General features: G+C 46.7%; 1 protein-coding gene and 1 pseudogene across 2 annotated transcripts in view; one reads left to right on the top strand and one right to left on the bottom strand.

Annotated features, from left to right (window-relative positions):
- Positions 1 to 532: 532 nt before the first annotated feature.
- LOC144826118 (uncharacterized) overlaps positions 533 to 22,596 on the top strand; it is a 146,884-nt gene continuing 124,820 nt past the window's right edge. Inside the window, exon 1 of one of the 2 annotated variants that reach the window (XM_078684519.1) lies at positions 533 to 719. The gene's annotated coding sequence lies outside the window, so the exon portion shown is untranslated. The remainder of the gene's footprint in view (positions 720 to 22,596) is intronic. The other variant, XM_078684520.1, reaches the window with a different exon arrangement.
- LOC144826184 (uncharacterized) lies at positions 18,145 to 19,018 on the bottom strand (annotated as a pseudogene).

Genomic DNA, 22,596 nt, shown 5'->3' with positions numbered 1-22,596 from the left:
GGGACGTCACTACGCCCATCACACTGTGCCCTGCGGCTACCACCCCCCCCCCCCTACCCACTCCTGAAGTCATTAACACTAAATAAAACACACAATGAGTGCAGGGGCAGGGCGTTTACAACCAGGCACGGATGAATGGGAGGGTGAACACCGAGAGGCCCTGGCTCAAACTCATGCCCCCACTCTCCCCGCTTCTTTCTCTCACTCTTGCAAGTTATCCCCCCCTCCCTCCCGTCACTCCCTCTGTCCTTCTCCGTCCTGTTCTGGGTCTGATGGGGAAAGGTGGAGCCGCCCCCAGCCCCCGCACCCCTGGCACCGCGGGCACGTCTTGGCGCTGCTTGGGTTTGTTTGTACACTGCACCCCGGACAAAGGTCTGGGACTAAAGAAAGGGCGAGACGGAATAAAGGCAGGGCAGAGGGCGGGAGATCGCGCCTTGTAACAGGAAGGGAGGGGATGCGCTGCCTTATCTCTGGCTAGTCCAGGATGTCCCTGGGGGTGAAAGTCCACTCACCACCCCCTCCCTCCACCCTCACTCCCCGGCTGAGGGCAGAGCCTCCCCAGGGCCCGACGAGCAGCACATGAGGGCGCTGCACCCTTCGAGGCGCTTTAGGAGACCCCGACCTGCGCCCCCTTTCTGATGAGTCCACAGGGAGTGACGTAAAGAAGCTCCTGCGCCAAGAAGACCCCCCCCCGGAGGGAGGAGGTGGGAGAAGAGAAGGTAGGGGCCGAGGGGTTATATGTATTTACTGCCCCAGGGGGGCCACTAGGATAAAAGAGAGACAGGAAATTAAAGGCCCCCACTGAGGCTAACCCAGCGAGTCCGCCCCCCCACAAGTATCCGTGGGGGGGGGGGGGCTGTGCTGAGAGAGGAGTCTGTTGGAATGAACATATTTTTTGTGGTAAGGACTGAATAATACAATTTAATTCATGTTTTAAATAATTTTCTGAAAAACGGAACGTCTGCCCAGTGTTCTAATGGGCTCCCCTGAAACCTTCCGTCGGCCCGTCCCCGTCTGTCCATCCCTCTCTCAGGAGATTTGTAGGGCGCTACTTGTCTCCCCGAAGGCCAGACAAAAAGTGTTGAGGACGTCTGCCCATCCTTAGGTCTTCATTTCCTGCCTCGTCTCTTTGTTTCCCCACTTTTGTTCTGTCTCTTTCCTCCTTGGTGTTTGTGTCTTTCATGTCTCTGCCACACTCTCTCCTCAGGTTCCCTCACTTGTCTTTCCTCTTACCCTGCTGCTCTCTTACCAGCTTCTGGCCGCTTCACTCGTAGGCCTCCACCAAACACCATCACATCAACCATACACCTTAGCAACCATACACAATCACAGCAACCATACACCATCACATCAACCATACACCTTAGCAACCATACACTATCACAGCAACCATACACCATCACATCAACCATACACCTTAGCAACCATACACTATCACAGCAACCATACACCATCACATCAACCATACACCTTAGCAACCATACACCATCACATCAACCATACACGATCACATCAATCATACACCTTAGCAACCACACCATCACAGCAACCATACACCATCACATCAACCATACACCATCACATCAATCATACACCTTAGCAACCACACCATCACAGCAACCTTACACCATGCCATCAACCATACACCTTAGCAACCACACCATCACAGCAACCATACACCATGACATCAACCATACACCTTAGCAACCATACACCATCACATCAACCATACACCATCACATCAACCATACACCATCACATCAATCATACACCATCACATCAACCATACACCTTAGCAACCATACACTATCACAGCAACCATACACCATCACATCAACCATACACCTTAGCAACCATACACCATCACATCAACCATACACGATCACATCAATCATACACCTTAGCAACCACACCATCACAGCAACCATACACCATGACATCAACCATACACCTTAGCAACCATACACCATAAAATCAACCATACACCATCACATCAATCATACACCTTAGCAACCATACACCATCACAGCAACCATACACCATCACATCAACCATACACCTTAGCAACCATACACCATCACATCAACCATACACCTTAGCAACCATACACCATCACATCAATCATACACCTTAGCAACCATACACCATCACTTCAACCATACACCATCACATCAACCATACACCTTAGCAACCATACACCATCACATCAACCATACACCTTAGCAACCATACACCATCACATCAACCATACACCTTAGCAACCATACACCATCACATCAACCATACACCATCACATCAATCATACACCTTAACAACGTAACACCATCACAGCAACCATACACCTTAGCAACCATACACAATCACAGCAACCATACACCATCACATCAACCATACACCATCACATCAATCATACACCTTAGCAACCACACCATCACAGCAACCTTACACCATGCCATCAACCATACACCTTAGCAACCACACCATCACAGCAACCATACACCATGACCTCAACCATACACCTTAGCAACCATACACCATCACATCAACCATACACTATCACATCAACCATACACCATCACATCAATCATACACCATCACATCAACCATACACCTTAGCAACCATACACTATCACAGCAACCATACACCATCACATCAACCATACACCTTAGCAACCATACACCATCACATCAACCATACACGATCACATCAATCATACACCTTAGCAACCACACCATCACAGCAACCATACACCATGACATCAACCATACACCTTAGCAACCATACACCATCAAATCAACCATACACCATCACATCAATCATACACCTTAGCAACCATACACCATCACAGCAACCATACACCATCACATCAACCATACACCTTAGCAACCATACACCATCACATCAACCATACACCTTAGCAACCATACACCATCACATCAACCATACATTATCACATCAATCATACACCTTAACAACGTAACACCATCACAGCAACCATACACCTTAACAACCTAACACCGTCACAGCAACCATACACCTTAGCAACCAAACACCTTAGCAACCATCCACCATCACATCAACCAAACACCTTAGCAACCATCCACCATCACATCAACCATACACCTTAGCAACCATACACCATCACATCAACCATACACCTTAGCAACCATCACATCAACAATACACCATCAAATCAACCAAACACCTTTGCAACCATAAACCATCACATCAACCATGCCCCATCATAAGAACCATACACCATCACATCAACCATACACCTTAGCAACCCTACACCATCACATCAGCCATACACCTTAGCAACCATACACCATAGCAACCATACACCTTAGCAACCATACACCATTACATCAACCATAGACCTTAGCAGCCATACACCTTAGCAACCATACACCATCACATCAATCATACACCTTAGCAACCATACACCATCACAGCAACCATACACCTTAGCAACCATACACCATCACATCAACCATACACCATCACATCAACAATACACCATCACATCAACCATACACCTTAGCAACCATACACCATCACATCAACCATGCACCATCATAAGAACCATACAACATCACATCAACCATACACCTTAGCAACCATATACCATCACATCAGCCATACACCTTAGCAACCATACACCATAGCAACCATACACCTTAGCTACCATACACCATACACCATCACATCAACCATACACCTTAGCAACCATACACCTTAGCAACCATACACCATCACATCAGCTATACACCTTAGCAACCATACACCATCACATCAGCCATACACCATAGCAACCATACACCATCACATCAACCATACGCCTTAGCAACCATACACCTTAGCAACCATACACCTTAGCAACCATACACCATCACATCAACCATACGGCTTAGCAACCATGCGGCGTAGCAACCATACACCTTAGCAACCATACACCATCACATCAACCATACACCATAGCAACCATACACCATAAAATCAACCACACACCTTAGCAAACATAAACTATCTCATCAGCCATACACCATAGCAACCATAGACCATCACATCAGCGATACACCCTAGCTACCATACATCATCACATCAACCATACACCACATCAGCCATACACCTTAGCAACCATACACCATCAAAACAGCCATACACCTTAGCAACCATAAACCATCACATCAGCAATACGCCATACCAACCATACACCATCACATCAACCATCCACCATCACATCAACCATACACCTTAGCAATCATACACATTAGCAACCATACACCATCACATCAGCTATACACCTTAGCAACCATACACCATCACATCAACCATCCACCATCACATCAACCATACACCACAGCAACCATACACTATCACAGCAACCATACACCATCACATCAACCATCCACCATCATATCAACCATACACCTTAGCAATCATACACCATCACATCAACCATACACCTTAGCAACCATACACCATCGCATCAACAATACACCTTAGCAACCATCCACCATCACATCAACCATACACCTTAGCAACCATACACGATCACATCAATCATACACATTAGCAACCATACACCATCACATTAACCATACACCATCACATCAACCACACACCATCACATCAACCATACACGTTAGCAACCATACACCTTAGCAACCATACACCATCACATCAACCATACACCATAGCAATCACACACCATAAGATCAACCATACACCTTAGCAACCATACACCATCACATCAGCTATACACCTTAGCAAGCATACACCATCACAAAAACCATCCACCTTAACAACCATACACCATCACATCAACCATCCACCATCACATCAGCCATACACCTTAGCAACCATACACCATCACAACAGCCATACACCTTAGCAACCATACACCCTCACATCAACCATACACCTTAGGAACCATACACCAACACAACAGCCATACACCTTAGCAACCATACACCTTAGCAACCATACACCATAAGATCAACCATACACCTTAGCAACCATACACCATCACATCAGCTATACACCTTAGCAAGCATACACCATCACAAAAACCATCCACCTTAACAACCATACACCATCACATCAACCATCCACCATCACATCAGCCATACACCTTAGCAACCATACACCATCACAACAGCCATACACCTTAGCAACCATACACCCTCACATCAACCATACACCTTAGGAACCATACACCAACACAACAGCCATACACCTTAGCAACCATACACCTTAGCAACCATACACCATAACATCAACCATACACCTTAGCAACCATACACCATCACATCAGCTATACACCTTAGCAACCATACACCATCACAAAAGCCATCCACCTTAACAACCATCCACCATCACATCAGCCATACACCTTAGCAACCATACACCATCACATCAACCATCCACCATCACATCAACCATACACCTTAGCAACCATACACCATCACCTCGGCACTCCAATATTTACTGTCAGAAAAACATGTGGTTTCGGGGGATTTTATTCCCAGTCGTGTCCGTTTAAGGTGTCCGGACTATTAATCCTGCATAAGGGCAGCACGAATACATCAATGTAAAAAGAGAACATCAAAGACGTAACATTCCTTTTAATGCTTTAATGTCTTTTTAAATATAGTATTCCATTTGGTACTTAGAAAAAATACATGATACGCAATTATTCTTGTCAGTTCATCTGTGATGTTGATCACGACGAAAAGATACAAGCAGCCGACACGTGTTTCGTTACTAGGAGTAACTTCCTCAGGGCTGCAAATGAAAGTTTATCACGCTCAGTGCCATTGTCATAGTTGTATTATGTTGCAGAATGTTAGTGAAAAGTTATGTATTGGAGATACTGTGATAAGAAACAAGATAGGTGAAAGAGTGAGGCTCCCTTAAGCATGCTAGGTGCAAGTGAAAAATATTCAAACAGAAATTAGGAAAGGTGATTCTTTTGATACTGTTTTCATGGAATTAAATGGAAAAGAACCAGATTAGACCAGAGATTATGAGCATAGGGACGTGAGTGACATGCTGATTAACAAAAGTGATGTGAGTCAGCCAACCAAGGTGTCCATAATGACACCTAAAGAGTCCCTTATATGTATCGTGATATTTTTCAGTTCTATGTGAAGAATTCCCAACAACTGGTTGGGAATTCTTCACATAGAACTGAAAAATATTTAGAACCTGTGAGAGACGAAAAAATTCTTATTATTGAACTTGCGACATTGTTGGAAACTGTTTAGTCTAAAGCCCAAAAATAGGGTTATCTTATGTGGGTTAGACTCTTGTAAAAGTACTAGTGATGGTCCCAAAACTTCAATTGAAAATCATTCTGTGAGAGACATCAACATGAAATGCTTCCGTTGTTATTTGTCTTAAAGAAACAATACTTTTAAAAGGAAGAGAATATGCTTCCAAATAGTGATTACCTCTTCTAAGATTGTACTTGACTATACAGAAATTTATATATCCAGGAATAAGTTGCGAATAATGGCGAGGCTCACGTAGTAATCCTGTGTGTGAGAACCACAAAATGGAAGAACAAGTGTTATGTAGACCCAATTCAAAAACTCGCATTTACCATGATTTTTAGCTGGCTAACAGTCAGAGGCATGGTTTAAATAGCGCATAAAAGATACGCGCACGAAATACAGTCACCTGCTGAATTATGCAAAGTGACCAGTTGAACAGTATTGATCATCATTAATGGTTATTGTGGCTACATCAGAGTAGTTTTACAAAAGGTAGAACTAGTTCTAATATAGTGTATTAAGAGGAAACTCCTAATTAGTTACCTGAAAAAACGACGATGTGGGTAGCAGTTCCTTACTAATATGGTCGTTCCAACAGGTCCCTTGTGTTTTGCTTCGTGATTAAGTATAATCACTTACATCCTGTATTAAAATAAAAATTTAGCCGACATATTCTGTTTTGTTAGGATAACATTCTAATCCATATTAAATGTACCTGACTATATATTACAGTCAATTAAGATGTCTCATCTAAGAATAGCCTCCCATGAAAAGTTCCGGACCTAGGGCTGTATCAAGAGTAACATTCAGGATTGAAACTAAATATAGAAAAGGAAAATACCTCCAAGTGCGGCTACTTGATGTATCGTGCAATAACATTGTTGGTAGAAACTCAGTTATAATCTTCAATGGCCCGTAACATTAAACCGGAACAAAGCCACTATCTGTAAAATAATTTGAAGAATATTTAAAATCACGGCAAATAGCGCGATATGAAAATCTCCACATGGAGTCTTTTACTGATACTTGGGAACAATCAGGAATTGTAATACACTTATGTCAATTCAAATTTTAGTAATGGGATATCCCTCCAAAAAGAATAAGGTTTTGTTGCAAAGGCACCAAGTCGAAGTCACAAGTGTGGTGACGTGTGTCGCCTATGCCGCTAATTCGGGACTAGCTCTTTCTTTTAATGATACACGCGGACACGCTGTCTGACTCTGGGCCAAAGACCCCGTGCGGTCTTGCGCCCTTTTCTTTATACCCTCGGGCGAGCCCGCCCTCGGGGTGTGTGTGGGTGCGTGCATGTGTGGATGGGCCGGGTGGCTCCGTAATTACATCCCTCCAATCTTTCGGACACATAGTCCCAAATGCGATAACTCTTAGTCCTTGTTCAAATGCCAGGCGTAGTCCTTCAGTCCCTGACTTGGAGTCGGGTTCGGTCGGAGGCTATACCTCTGACTCCGGGGATTTCCACTCGCCTCCAACTATCCAGGGCGCTCCACAGGGATGTCTTGACCTTCTGTGTTGCTGCTGTGGTTGGCAGGGGTTTCGAGCGCCACTCTTGGGGGTGACAGAGCTTCCTCACCTCGGCATTGAGAGGTTTCTACCAAGATTGATCCTTCGTCATATTCAGCGTCGGGAGTGTGCTGTTCAACCGTTCACGACTCTCTTGAACCACGAGGTATTCCGCATGACCACTCGGGTGCCTCGTGCCACCGACACCATGGTGTCATGGATATTGACAACCTCCCACACCTCAGGTTCGTAAGGTTTGCGGTATTTTCAGTTCGGGTGCCGATCCTTTAGTATCACCTTGTCCCCTACTACAAGAGACATAGGTCTGGCCTTTCGCATTTGGCTTGCTTTGTCGTTGGCTTGTCTCCTCCTATTCTGGGTGGCGTCCCGGTCAAGTTTGGGGGGGCACCAGGATGGGCCCACCGGTATACAGTCCCTGGGGGCCTTTCGAAATAGCAGATGTGTGGGGGCAATGGGGTGTCGCTGAGGAACTGAGAGAGACATTCTTCTGCATCTTCCCCTTTTTCCACCCCGATTCGAAGAGCACGATTCAATGTCCGCATGAAGTGCTCAACTTCTCCTTTTGCTTGGGGCCACTCTGGGGTGATTTTCAGATGTTTGACGTCATTGGACGCCAGATAAACTTGAAAGTCTTTGCCCTGAAATGGTGGCACATTGTCTGACCGAATCTCTTCCAGTAAACCCATCATCGCGAATGTCCAATCGAGTATTGTCTTGACATGCGAGAATGCTGTGGAAGGAACCACCTCCACTATAGGGAAGTGGGAGTGCAAGTCTATCGGCACAAGGGTGTTCTGGTCATCCGGGAATGATCCAAAATCGATACTTAATTTGGACCACGGCTCCTGGCAGGGTTCTTCCGTGATTACCGGGTGTGGCACTCGGTCACTGCCTGTGATGGCACACGAGTGACAGTTGCGCACTTCTTCCTCCACCATGGCATCCATCCTGGGAAACCGTACCTTGTGTCTCAGCCTGGCCTTGGTTTTGGACGCCCCCTGATGGCCTTGGTGTGCCAGTCGAATGACCTCTTTTTGCAGGCTCGTCGGGATCATCAACGACGTGCCCCTTAGTACAACCCCATGGGGGCCTTCACTGAGCTCGCTCTGAGCTCGCCAGACTTGTTGACTGAACACTTGCTCCACTGCTGTTAGTGAGCGGACACCATCAAGAAAGTGTTTCCAGCTCCGATTGACCAGCGCTTCTTCACCTTCATGAGACATTCGTCTCCCTCCGTTGCTTTACCTATGTCTTCCAACATGAGGGCAAGGGGGCAGGCTTCTTGTAACATCATCTGTACGAATTCTTCGATCTCCTCGGCCTCGACTTGTATGGGAGCAAACGGGCTGCATTCGGGTGGCGTGACAGGAAGTCAGCAGGATTGTCTGCTCCGGGTCTGAAGTGAACTTCAAAACAATATGTTTGTAGCTGTACTGCCTACCTTTCAATCCGAGGAGGGGCGAGCCTTGCATTCCCGGCAAAGAGCGGTACGAGTGGCTTGTGGTACGTGATCACCCGGAACTCGTGGCCGTACAAGTATAAGTGGAAATGTTGACAGACCCACTTGATCGCTAGCGCTTTGCGTTTGATCTGGGCATAGCGCATTTCAGTGGCAGCCAATGCTTTGCTGGCGTATGCCGTGGGTAATCCTTAACATAAGAGGGAGAGGGAGAGGAAGTAGTGGATTCTGTCTCCCCTAGCAAGTATCATAAACAAGAGGAATCCACAAAGTGGAAGGTGGTTGCTACCACAATGGTGGGGAGCAACCAGGGTTGTTAAAATACCCCTCACACACCAACAGGCCCCTTGGTGTCATGCTTCATCATCGGGGTCTTCGCAAACCTCTACGGGATGCGGCGTGCTACGACTTCACGACTACGCAGGAGCACTTTTAAGGTGAACTATGTGTTTGGTGTGTGTGGGTAAACAATGTGAGCGGTGAGGTGAAGGTGAAAAAATAAAAAATACCTGGCACGTGAGTACTGAAAAAATTTTATTAAGTCTCCGGCTGGTATTATTAAAAAGTGTGCTCTACATGCGCAAAAGAAAGACGTGTCTGTCTTAGTATTCAGGGGATGTTCCAGCGATTAATTGTGGCGATGGCTACTCTTAGTGGTCCCACCAGATACTATGCTTGAATGTGTGTCCCAGTTCATGTGTTATTCGTTTTTTCTTTTTTCTTTTTTCATTTTTCAGGGTTCCTGGACCTTCACTTTTGTTCCTTGTTACCCCCCTGTGCATTTACACAGCAAAAGATTAGAAAACATGTATTATCCTGTTTTTACTTGACTTTTCTGTTTACAGGTGTCTCGAATCGCCAATTGGGCGCAACGGACCTTACTTTAAACATAGATAGGTACATTTTCACCATATCCATTTTTTGTAGAGCACACTTTTAAATCTACACACATGTGAGTAAGGTGGGGATAAGTAGTGCACATCCTCGTCCTGAAGAAGGAGTTCTTCAAACTCCGAAACATGTCGACGCACTGACATGGTTGGGTTACCCTAATTAGTAGACCACAACCATCCCAGCACTCTTTTAATAATACCAGCCGGAGACTTAATAAAAAATTTTCAGTACTCACGTGCCAGGTATTTTTTATTTTTTCACCTTCACCTCACCGCTCACATTGTTTACCCACACACACCAAACACATAGTTCACCTTAAAAGTGCTCCTGCGTAGTCGTGAAGTCGTAGCACGCCGCATCCCGTAGAGGTTTGCGAAGACCCCGATGATGAAGCATGACACCAAGGGGCCTGTTGGTGTGTGAGGGGTATTTTAACAACCCTGGTTGCTCCCCACCATTGTGGTAGCAACCACCTTCCACTTTGTGGATTCCTCTTGTATGCCGTGGATACCCACTCTCTTGACTCCGTCTCCTGCATGAGAACAGCTCCAAGCCCGACGGGGCCTGCATCGACGACGACCTCCGTGCGTCTGTTTGGGCGAAAGTATGCCATTACCTTGTCATCAATGAGGGCACTTTTGACTTCTTGGAATGCCGCTACCTCTTTCGCCGACCACGCACACTCTTGCCCAGCTTTGGTGAGGGCCCGCAGAGGCTCCGAGCGGGATGCGAGGTTGGGGATGAACCAGCCACAGTAAGTGGCCATCCCCAGGAAGCTTTTGACTTCCGTCGCTGTTGTCGGCCTGGGTGCTAAGCGAATGGCTTCTGCTTTCTTCGGGTCCACACGTAGACCTTCCCTTGAAAAAATGTATCAAAAGAAATCCACTGATTCCTGGTAAAAGGAGCACTTGGCACGGTGCAGAGAGAACCCATGATCAGCCAGGCGCTGCAGAGTGGCCCTGAGGTGGATGTAGTGTTCCTCAAGGGTCTTAGAGAAGACTAAAATGCCATTGCTTAAATTGATTATGCCCGACAGCCCAGAGAGTGTCTCTCTTATAGCGTTCTGGAAAACTTCTGCCGCAGAGGATACCCCGAAGCTGAGCCTCTTGTAACGGCGCAGCCCCACGTGTGTCCAAAACGTGGTGATATTGCGACTGTTAGGGTGGAGCTCCAGCTGGTGGTACCCTGCGTTGAGATCTAATTTGGTGAACCACCGAGCTCCGTTCAAGTATGAGATGATGTTCTCACTTCACGGCCTTGTTGGGTAGGCGCATGTCCACACATAGCCGTATGGCTCTGGGCTGTTTCGGTTTCCGGGCGACCATGAGGGGCAAAACCCATGGTGTCGGGCCTGATGCTTTTTCGATGACCCCCAATTCTTACAGCTTTCTTAGTTCTTCCTCCACTTGCGGCCGTAGGTGGAACGGCACTCTCCTGTGTCTCAATGCTGTGGGTCTGACTGTGTGGTCTATATTCAACTTGAACATTTTTCCTTTTAGGCGGCCTAGTCCTTGGAAAAGCATGGGGAAATCCTTTAGCATCTCCTCGTGCAATTCATGTACTTGGTCTGCAAAGAAAACAAGCTGTAGATCTTCCACTGTATGACAGTTGAGGAGGGTCCCTCTCTGCCCTTCGGTTATGTGGAATCTTGTCTTGATGGCCTGGCCGTTGCTGGCAATGTCCACCTCCATGACTCCTCGTAGCGGGAGTGGTTTGTCACTATCGTAAGTATATATCTTGGCTCTGTATGGCTGAAGGGGAGGGTGAGGTGATAACTTATTGTACTGAACACTGTCCATGACATTTATAGAGGCCCCGGTGCCTATCAGGGCATATACCGGAGAGACTGCTATGGTGATGTCACACATGGGTGGTGGCCGTCTTCGGGAGCCATCCCTGCCGACGAACGAAACAAAGAACATATCGTCGTTGTCATCTTTGAGATTGAATGCTGACCGAGCTGGGTCACTGCAGGGTCCTGGGTCCTCTAGTGTCAGTTGGCGTACTCCCTGCGTTGGCCCTCGTGCGCCAGGACTGTTGCGCCGTCCCCCACTGCTTCGGCACACTTTCGCAAAGTGGTTTAGTTTCCCACACTGTGAGCAAGTTTTTCCTCTCGGTGGGCATCTCCCTCCTGCGGGATGGTCCATGCCGCAGTTGCCACACACAGGAGTTTGCAACGTCTTCGCGCTCCCTCTGAATTGTTAAGGTCTTCTGGGGATCACGTCAACTCCCTCTTCCTTGATCACAGGCGTGCGTGACGCCACCGCAGGGCAATTTAGGGCCGCCTCCATCTCATCCGCTGGCGCGTTGGACAGTTCATGAGACCTTGCGAGCACAAATATGTCGTCGAGGGAGATGTGCGGCTGTCTGAGGATGAGGCGCCGGAGTTGGACAGACCTCCACCCTTGAGTGAGCAGCGCGCGGATTTCTACTTAATCTCTGATCTGGCAGTTCACATGAGGTGGCCAGCTTCCTTAAGCGGCATAGTATGCATCGATGGTTTCCCTTTCACCTTGCCGTGCCTGTCGTAGTTTAAACCACTCGTAGTCCGAGTTGATTTGCGGGTCGAAATGGCGATTCAGTGCGGTCACCGCTCCGACATAGTCATCGTCGTTGCCCCTGTCCGGCAGCATCTCGAATAAGTCATAAAGCTCAGCTCCGCCGTAGCACATGAGGAGCGACCTCTTCACCTTTCCGTCTGTTTCTCTGACGCCGACGAAATAATGATCAAGGCGGCCAATCCAGGAGTGCCATCTTGTTGCTGCGATGGAAGGGTCAGAGAGTTTGCTAAATGGCGGTAGCGGGGCCGCGATACCATGGCCTGGGGGAGCCGGAATCTGTTGGGCCCCTTGGGCAGGAGCTTGAGCCTGTGCGGCGGCATGTTGCTGGATTGGCGCATTTTGCTGGCGGCCCACCAGTGGCGGCTTGAACGCTCATTCTCACAGGGTGTGGCTGGCGGCGTGGCGCAGTGTCGGCCTCTGGTTGCGTGCATGCGCAGGTGCGCTGTTCTCTCCTCTTGCAATGGGCGCGCTCTGGGGGCGGCTTATTGAGGGGCTGCTGTTGTGGTCAGTTGAGCTTTGGCCTGTCTCCACAGCTACACTCGGGTACTGTTCCTCCCTGCGCCGTGGGGTGTCTCCTCTCCCTTTCTTTTTTTTTATTTTTATTTCTGTTAGGCTGTTAATATTGTGCCCCCTTTCCAGCTTTGGCCATATGACTCTGACTTCAGTTCCTCTCTCAACTCGTGTGGTTGAGTGCTTATGGGCCCTAGCTGCAGCAGGATGACCTCCAATTTCAAGGAAGGCCACGCCCCTGACTATCGCGGTCCTCCGTGGGGCCGGAATGGGGTATCAGGAGGTCCAAACGGCTGGAGTAGCGAGCGCACCTTTTTCCCACAGCTCGCGAGGGCCGACACAGTCCCTCCGTGTGAGCGCTGTGAAGAGCAGGCTCCAGCGCGAGTCTTCTGCACTGGTCGCACGACATGGGTGTGCGTGTGGCCGGGGAAACCAGACAGCTGGGCCTGCAGGCAAGGAGCGGTGAGGCGCAGGGCGGGGGGGGCGGTATGTGATGCAGCTGCCCCGGGGCACCTCACCTCAGCGCCACGTTCGGCGCAATGCAGGGACCGGCAATCCTCATGCGGCGCCGACACAGGCGCGGGCACCAGCTATGGGTGTGAGCAACGGGGTAGGCACCCGCAACGCGGTCCTGGCAGCGGCTCGAGTGCTAACCAGCGCCACGGACATGGGAAACAGGGCAGACACCGGTCCGCAGGGGCAAGGCGTGGGGTAGACCCGCCTCGTCGCCAGTGTGGTGACGTGTGTCACAAGTGGAAGCGTGTTGCTTATGTCGCTAATTCGGGCCTAACTCTTTCTTTTAATGATACACACGGATACGCTATCTGACTCTGGGCCAAAGACCGCGTGCGGTCTTGCGCCCTTTTATTTATACCCTCGGGCAAGCCCGCCCTCGGGGTGTGTGTGCGTGCGTGCGTGTGTGGACGGGCCGGGTGGCTCTGTCATTACAACGAGAAAAGTGAAGAATTGTCATGTACTTGTAGTCGTGCTTAATTCTAATTCTTAAGTATCTTGCCAGAATAGGCAACCAAAAATACGAACCCCCGATAAATAATCTCCCAAATGTAATTGGCGCGTTTGTATTAGTGGCTAGACTGCACCTCAAGCCTAAGTGGATAGAAAAGGCCAATAACAACAGGTCGGTCAGTTTGGACCGCATCCTTTAAAATTAGAGCTGCAAAAAAAAAAAAAACACAGTGCTTAGCCGTATATGTATCCTATAAGTAGCCCAAAGGGAACTCTGATAAGCCCCTAAAGGAAAACAAACAAAAAGAGTTGGTGGGGTAATACTAACGATTATGGAATCTAATGGCTTCATGATTCTTTATCATGAATGTGATCTAAGATTAGCACATTGCCAAATAAGCATGTGCAAAAATGACTGCCTTATTCAGCACTTACTTTAAACGCTGCGCACGGCTGGAAGATCTTAAGTGCTCGGAGAAGGTTTATTCGAACAACCGAACCAGTTTCATGGTTCCGTTTTTAAAGACCCACTGATCATAGAACAAGAAAGAGGACTTAACATTTGCAATCATGTGGTGTCCTCTCGACTAGGAAACTGAAAAGGGACTATCGTAGCAGACATCTTAGACTGATTTTGCTCTCAGACATGATTCATTGTGGTGCATATAATTAAAATATTGTACCGGGAAGGTAGTGGCCCCCCATAAAAGAGTCTAAAAATTAGTATTACCTTACTTAAATAAACACATTAAAGTGCCAACATGACTTTTGTTATATCTGTACATCCACCCGAAGAGAAGATTGAGGAGTGATGAGAGTGAGTGTTGAAGAGACATATGCAAACACTAGAAAGTGAAAGACTGAGCCATTTGATTTCGGTGGCCCCACTCATCAATTTTTGTAATAGCACATTTTTGACATTTAAAACCAAAGTTTGGCGAGTTTCAACATGCCTATATGAAATTCTGAATTTTGACATACACAGACATATTCTAATACATGCCGCATCTTTTGACAATTTTTCGGGTGCGTTAATTCGTGTTGGAGATTTCAAAAAGCAAAATTACTTTGCATTACATAGTCTGACATAATACCTATGTTCATTTCTGTCTATACATGGTGTACACAGTTATCAGAACCAGGTTTCTAATGTTTTTGCCAAATAAGCTATCCAGCATTTTTTTATAACATACAATCACAACAAAAAACATAAGGAGATACATTACATTGAATATTCTTAAGCAGTATATCTTGTACAAGGGAGTACATTGCATTATATATTCTTAAGTAGTATGTCTTATACAGTATTTGCTGTAGGACAACAGTACTGACACAATGTATAATGCTAGTCTCTCAGGAATACATGTAGTTCTTTGTCAAAATTCAGACCGTGTTTAACCGTCCGTAGGCAAATTATCCATTCTGCTTCTAGTTTTCTAAGAGCAGCCGTGCGGTCTCCCCCCCTCGGGTCATTGTAGGCCTGTGTAATTGCATGGAATCTGCTGTTAGAAATGCATGTATCCGGATGTACTCTATTAAAGTGTACTGCCATGGGGTAACTATTATCGTTGTTTCGGATAGCCCTTATATGTTCTTGTATTCTTTCTTTTAATGCTCATATTGTACTCCCAATATAGATTTGGTTGCAGGGGCATATGATGCAGTACACTATGAATTTGGAGTCACAGTTCATGAATTCCTTGATATGGTGAGTTTTCGATGTGTTGTATCTAAATTCCTTCATAACATTCTCTGCAAGGGGGCACACATTGCAATGGGCACATTTGAAAAAACCTTTTGGTTTATTTGGAAACCAGATTTTATCTCTATTTTTCAATGGTAAAAAGCTAGAGCACAGAAAGTCCCTTAGGGTTTTATTCCTTCTGTGTATGATCTTAGGTTTGTTTGTGAGATACTGACTGAGCGATTTGTCTAGAGTCAGTAAATGCCAGTGTTTCGCAATGATTTTATAGATCGCATGACTTTCAACATGGAAGTCAGTGATCAGACCTATTTTATTCCTGCTATTGCATTGTGCCACTTTTCTTTTGTTGACCTTACTTAGTAGTGTGTGTCTAGGTGTTTTCAGTATGCGTTTTTTTGCGGAGTCCAAAATTTCAGGAGAATAACCCCTACATTTAAAACGTTCTTCTAGGTTGTTTATTTCATTACGAAATACCTCATCTTCACTACAATTGCGGCGAACGTGAGTCATTTCTCCCATGGGTATGGCCCTGATTTCACTTTTGGGGTGGGCACTGCCCGCATGCAGTACTGCATTGCATGCTATTTTCTTTCTGTATAGTTTCGACATGATTCTGTTTCCTTTGATGTAGAGGAGAGTGTCTAAGAATTCTATTTCTGACATACTATAATTTGAAGTGAATGTCAAATTAAAAGAGTTGTCATTCAAATATTCTGTCAGAGCTACAAATTCTGCCCAGATGATAAAAATATCATCTACGTATCGGCCCCAGTATACAATATGTGTAGTTAAGTCTGATGGGCCTTCAGTCCAGAGTTGTTTATGTTCGAACTTTCCCATGTACAGATTAGCTATGGATGGTGAAAACTTAGAACCCATTGCTACACCCATAGCTTGTTGGTACCAGGCGCTTTGGTGCAAGAAAACGTTATTCTCCAAGACTAGCTTTGTCATGTCTAAAGCCATCTGGGTATGTGCGTATAGAGTTGCATCTCTTTGGAATAAAGTGTCCGATATAGCTTGTAACCCCTGTTGCCAAGGAATGCTTGTGTACAATGCACACACATCTAGGGTTGCAAAGGAAAGCTCAGTGGTCCATTCTATGTCCTCCAATTTGGTGAGGAGGTCACCCGTGTCTCTTAAGTAAGAAGGGAGATTCAGCACATATGGCTGCAGAAAGAGGTCTACATATTCAGATAGGTGTTCAGTGGGCGATCCAATGCCCGACACTATTGGTCGCCCGGGAGGGAATGCCTCGGACTTGTGTATTTTTGGAAGCACGTAAATGCAGGGTGCCTTCAGTGAAGCTATGTATAAACATCTTGTTTCTCTATCAGTTAAGAGGCCCTGTTCTATTTGGTGTGGGGTCAAGTGTAATCTGACCCTGGGGTATTTCTGAGGGCAAATAATGCTAATGGGAGACAGCACAACCAGTTATTTTTTCAGGTGAAACACAGTTTACTCAATTTGTTCTTGAGGAGGCCATTGAGGCACTCCACAATTCCATTACTTTGAGGGTGATAAGATGATGAGATCCTGTGTGTTATTCTTAGCAAGGTGGTAAGATGGGAAAATATGTTTTTCACAAAGTGTGTCCCATTGTTGGATCTGATCCCTTCTGGAATTCCCCATCTTGGAATAACATCACGGATTAGAAAAGTAGCAGCAGACTTGGCATCACAGTGCACACACGGGCCTGCTTCGATCCACCTTGGACATACTACAACTATGAGATACCTGTAACAGTTGTATCTGTCAATCATATCAACATAATCAATGTGCAACTCCTTGAAGGGTCCTTGTGGTCGGGGTATTATAGAAGCTATTACCTTAAAGGTCAGATTTGGGGAATACTGCTGACACACGGAACATATGCATAGGTACATTGTGAACATCTCATGTAAGTTGGGAACAAACCAATCCTGGTGTATCCGGAGGGACATGTTGTCTCTGGCAGTGTGTGATGGAAAATGTAGCTGGTTCAAGGTTATAAGCAGTAGTACAGGCTTCCCTGTGGATATCTGTCTGTATATAAAATCTGTACCTGTCAGTGTGCATCCCCTGGATTCCCACAACTTCTTTTCATGGTCTGGAGCATTTTCCTGTATCTCTTAGATGCAGGTGAGCTGTTTCTGTACAATGCCTAGAAGGGTACAGGGTATCATAAGATGCATCTGTGGTGCTAGCTGCTGTGTCAGTCGTTAATAGAATTGTGGTAGGTATATTGTTTAGTTGGAGTCTGGCTGCTTCATTGGCTGCCCTATCAGCCAAGGCATTTCCACGGGACACAAAGTCTTGAGAAGTGGTGTGAGCTGCACATTTTTCTACAGCGACTGCATGTGGTAGAGCTAGAGCTGAAATCAGGTCTTTTAAAAGAGGGCGATGCATGACAGGGCTTCCATCAGATTTTAGGAATCCCTGTCTGCTCCACCGTCTAATGCTGGAATGCACTGTTGTAATGACATAGGCTGAATCAGAATTCACTGTAATGGTTTTGCCTTCACCCTGTTTAAGGGCCGCCACCAGTGCTACTAGCTCAGCAGCTTGAGCAGAATAATGGGATGGCAAAGTTATCTGTTCTGTTATCTGCAAAGTATCTGAGGAATCATGCTGCATGGCTCCGACCACTGCTGCCCCTGTATGTCACACTCCTGTGTCCTGACCTATTGTGGAAGACTCATCTACAAAATATACAATGCTATCTGGAATAGGGTCTTCTCTCGCTTGGTTACACTCATCTGGAGAATATGTTGCACAGCATGGGGGTCACTATCTGCACCTTCAATAGGGGGTGCAAAGAAAGTAGCAGGGTTGACTGCGTGACACTTGACAACCTTGAGAGATGGTAGTGATAAAATTACCTCATAGCGTGGTACTCTTTGTGTTGTTAGTGTCGTCTTAGCCTTCTGAATTATTGCATGTTCTGCATACAGCGTCAGAGGTTAACCCATGACAATGGGGGCGCTTTTCAGAACCGCAAAGGCATGTTGCCAAAGCTTGTTCGCAGGGGTAATGGCCTTTCATAACTGGATCACGTAGGCCACTAAAGTACGCAATTGGTTTGTGGCCTAAAGGATACTTTTGGGTGAGGACAGCCGTCATGAAATGAATAGAAATTAAACTTATATAGCGCGTAACTACCCTGAGGCCTCGCAGCGCTTTAACTAGAACCATTAAGGCGGCAGGGCAGGGCGCTAAGCTCTTGCAAACAAATGCGTTTTTAATAGCTTTCTAAAAGCCGTCAGGTTGTTATTTTCTCTCAAGACCAACGGAAGAGCGTTCCACAATCTTGCAGCATTGTGCGAAAAAGAGCAAACACCCAAGCGGGATTTTTTTACTTTTGTGGTGGTGGCCAGCTGTAGCACACTGGAGCGGAGAGCTCTAGAAAAGAAGTATGGAGTGACCAAAGGGAGCATGATGGATGGACCTGACTTACGAAGAGCCTTCTGAACCAGGCACATAGATTTAAATTGTATCCTGGACGCTACCGGGAGCCAATGCAACTTCTTCAGGGCAGGTTTGGCCAACTGCCAGCGAGGAATCTAAAAAAGTAGTCTGGCCGCACAATTTTGATTAACCTGGAGTTTAGTAATTGTAGCAAGGGGGGCTCCAAGGTAAAGTGCATTGCCGTAATCCAGGCATGAGAGAATCGGGGCCTGGACCATGACTCTCCTCGCCTGGAACGGCAATAGAGGGAGATCCTTCCGGAGCATTCTCATAAGTCCGAAGCATGTGGCAGAAGTCTTAGTAGCCTGGACAGTGAAGTCAAGTGAGCTGTCTAGCCAAAATCCCAGGCTCTTTATCTGGGGTTTGGGAGGAGAAGGGGGACCTAGACAGGAAGGCCAGATGGGGGTCAGGATGGTAGGTGAGGGATTACCCAGCAACATGACTTCCGTCTGTTCCCCGTTTAATCTGAGACAGGAAAGTTCCATCCATCTGGCGACAGCCTCAAGGCATGGTCTCAGAGTGCTAGACGACCCCTCAGCATTGTTCAAAGATACCACAAGCTGAGTGTCGTCTGCATAGGTGACAATACGGACGCCAAATGGATGGACGATCTGTGCAAGGGGCCTCATATAGACATTAAAAAGTGTGGGGCTCAGGGCAGAGCCCTGAGGCACCCCACAGCTGAGTGGCAGTTTGGCGGAGGTAGCTTCCCCTTCAAAAACTTGGAAGAAGCGTTCCTCTAGGAAGGAGGTGAGCCATAACAGTGCCGAGTCCGACACTCCCATGCCACTAAGACGGTGTCATAAGATGGCATGGTTAACCGTGTCGAACGCGGCGCTGAGATCAAGTAATATGATGGCCGCTTTTCCTCCCTTGTCCAAAACTGTTCTGGCCTCCTCAGTCACTGCTAATAGAGCTCTCTCTGTCCCATGTTGAGGACGGAATCCAGTTTGAGAGGCACATAACAAATCATTGGATTCAAGATGTTCCACTAGGATGTTATTAATGTGCTTCTCCAGCAGCTTACTCATCCATGGCAACAGAGAGATGGGACGAAAATTAGCTAAATTATTCTGATCTAAATGAGTTTTTTTTTAGTAAGGCCCTAACCATTGCACATTTCCAGGACTTTGGGACGGTGCTTGAGATGATAGAGGAATTTAAAACGTCCAAAATGGCTGGGCGAATTAACTCAATAGCCGAGGTAAGGACTTGTGGCGGTGCAGGGTCCTTGGGGGAGCCTGAGGTGACTTTGGAGATTATTTTGTCGAGCAAGACTGGGTCTATAAGGGTAAATTTTTCTAAAATACAGGAAGGGGGTGTATTGGGGCTTGCTACTATCTCGGCCTCAAGGGTGGTCAGATCAGAAATTAAAGAGGAGTAAATTATCAGAATTTTTTGATAAAAGAAGGTTGCTAGGTTATTGCAGCGAGCAAGTGCCCCATCTAATGGTATTTGCTCCGGGGGGAAGGTGATCAAAGACTTCGCTATCCGAAAGATTTCCTTAGGGGCATTGGCGGCTAAAGTAATTTTTGATTCATAAAACTGGGCTTGAGTTGCTTTAATTTCAGTTTTATAGAGTCTGATGGCGGCTCTATAATCTGCCTTTTTTCCCTGTGTCTGATCTTGTCTCCAGATCCTTTCTAATTTGCGGCATGATAATTTCATATCCCTCAGTCTAGGGGTGTACCATGGAGCTACTTTTTGCCTTTTTATACAGTGAAGAGTTTCCTTCGGAAGAGCTAAATCAAGAGAGTTGTCAATCCAATTGTCAAAATTGGCACTAGCTATATCGGGGTTAGAGGACCTCGGAAACTCGCATGCCGCAAGCATGGATTCCCACTTAATGGAGGGAAGTTTTGACCACTTCCTACCCAGGTGTCTTTTAGGTTCTTGTACAGGGGGGGAGCTCCCATTGACCCAGTTAATGGGTAACAAGTGGTGATCTGTCCAGGGTAGAGGAATAGCGGGTTCAGTTTTTAGGGCATCAAGATTACTGAACACGTGGTCCAAAAGGTGACCTTTAACGTGTGTCGAGAGGAACCCCTTTTGAATCAGGTCGATTGCTCGAAGGCTCAGCCGAAGGCTGTTGGCTGCGGAGTCAAGTTGATCGTCTAAAAGACGGTGAAGTTAGCCGATGTAATTGCTAAGTTAGCAGCTAAGTCTGCTAAGTTTGAGGTAAATTGACCTGACGATCCGTGTGGTCGGTAGATCAAAAGACCCGTGAAGGAATCTGTAAAAGATAGCTCTAATGAAAACAACAGGCTTTCGCAGGCTGGTATAGCTGTAGGTGTCAGACGGCATTTAAATCTTTCTCTGTAAATGATGGCCAGACCACCTCCTCTACTCTTATTACGATCGAGTCTCTTGATTGCATATCCTTGTGGGGTTGCCCATACAGTGGCTGGATCAGCTTCTAAATGGAGCCAAGTCTCCGTCAGGAAGAGTACGTCAGGGTTGTACTCCTCTATTAGAAGGGCCAGCTCGGTGTGATGTTTGGGTAGTGATCTACAATTGAGAAGGAACATCTTCCATGTCCTGTGGGTGGGGATTCTTTTTAAGGTTTTTCCTGGTAGTTTCCAATTACAATATGCGCACTTACATGAAGCATCTAAGGGGCGGGTGCGGTGCAGGCATTTGGGGTTAGGGACCTTTCTTAACTTATGCAGAGCAACGGAGTTATACGTAATTAAATTCCTGGCCATTTTACCAGAAAACTTGGTTATAGGCACGATAGGCGCGGCTGGGCGCGGACTGGCTTCTCTTAGGCAACTCTTCGGCGCGATGAAGGCGCCCGCTTCACGCGTCCGCTGCGCGGAGAAGAAAGCCTCTAGTTATATAGCTGAGCAGGGGAAGTGAGGAAGCCCGCCCCACTGGACCACCGACCAGCGTGCCTAGCTCCTCCTATGATGGCCGCTGGTGGTGTATGCAGCCTACAAGCCTACACGTCCCACAATGCCCCTGCGGCACTTAGTCTGCCGAACGGGTATGGGAACAGGAGGTAGTGTAGCGCAATACAATACCATTGGACAGAGGAGTGCAAGAAGGATCAGCAGGAATCGATAGCAGGAGATGATAGATCCAGAAAACACCCGACTTCCGCCTCAGGTGTGGGAAATGAAAGGAAAGAAAGGTGCACAGAGCACGTAAACACGGACAGGTAAGGGCAGCGAGTGGCGAGATACTAACCCGCTAGCAGTCAGCGCAGAATCAAGCTAAAACAAAATTAAATT

The sequence above is a fragment of the Lissotriton helveticus genome, chromosome 3_2 (assembly GCF_964261635.1).
Source record: "Lissotriton helveticus chromosome 3_2, aLisHel1.1, whole genome shotgun sequence".
Lineage (NCBI taxonomy): Eukaryota > Metazoa > Chordata > Amphibia > Caudata > Salamandridae > Lissotriton > Lissotriton helveticus.
The sequence above is the reverse complement of the archived record's forward strand: the minus strand, read 5'-3'. Positions and strand labels throughout refer to the sequence as shown.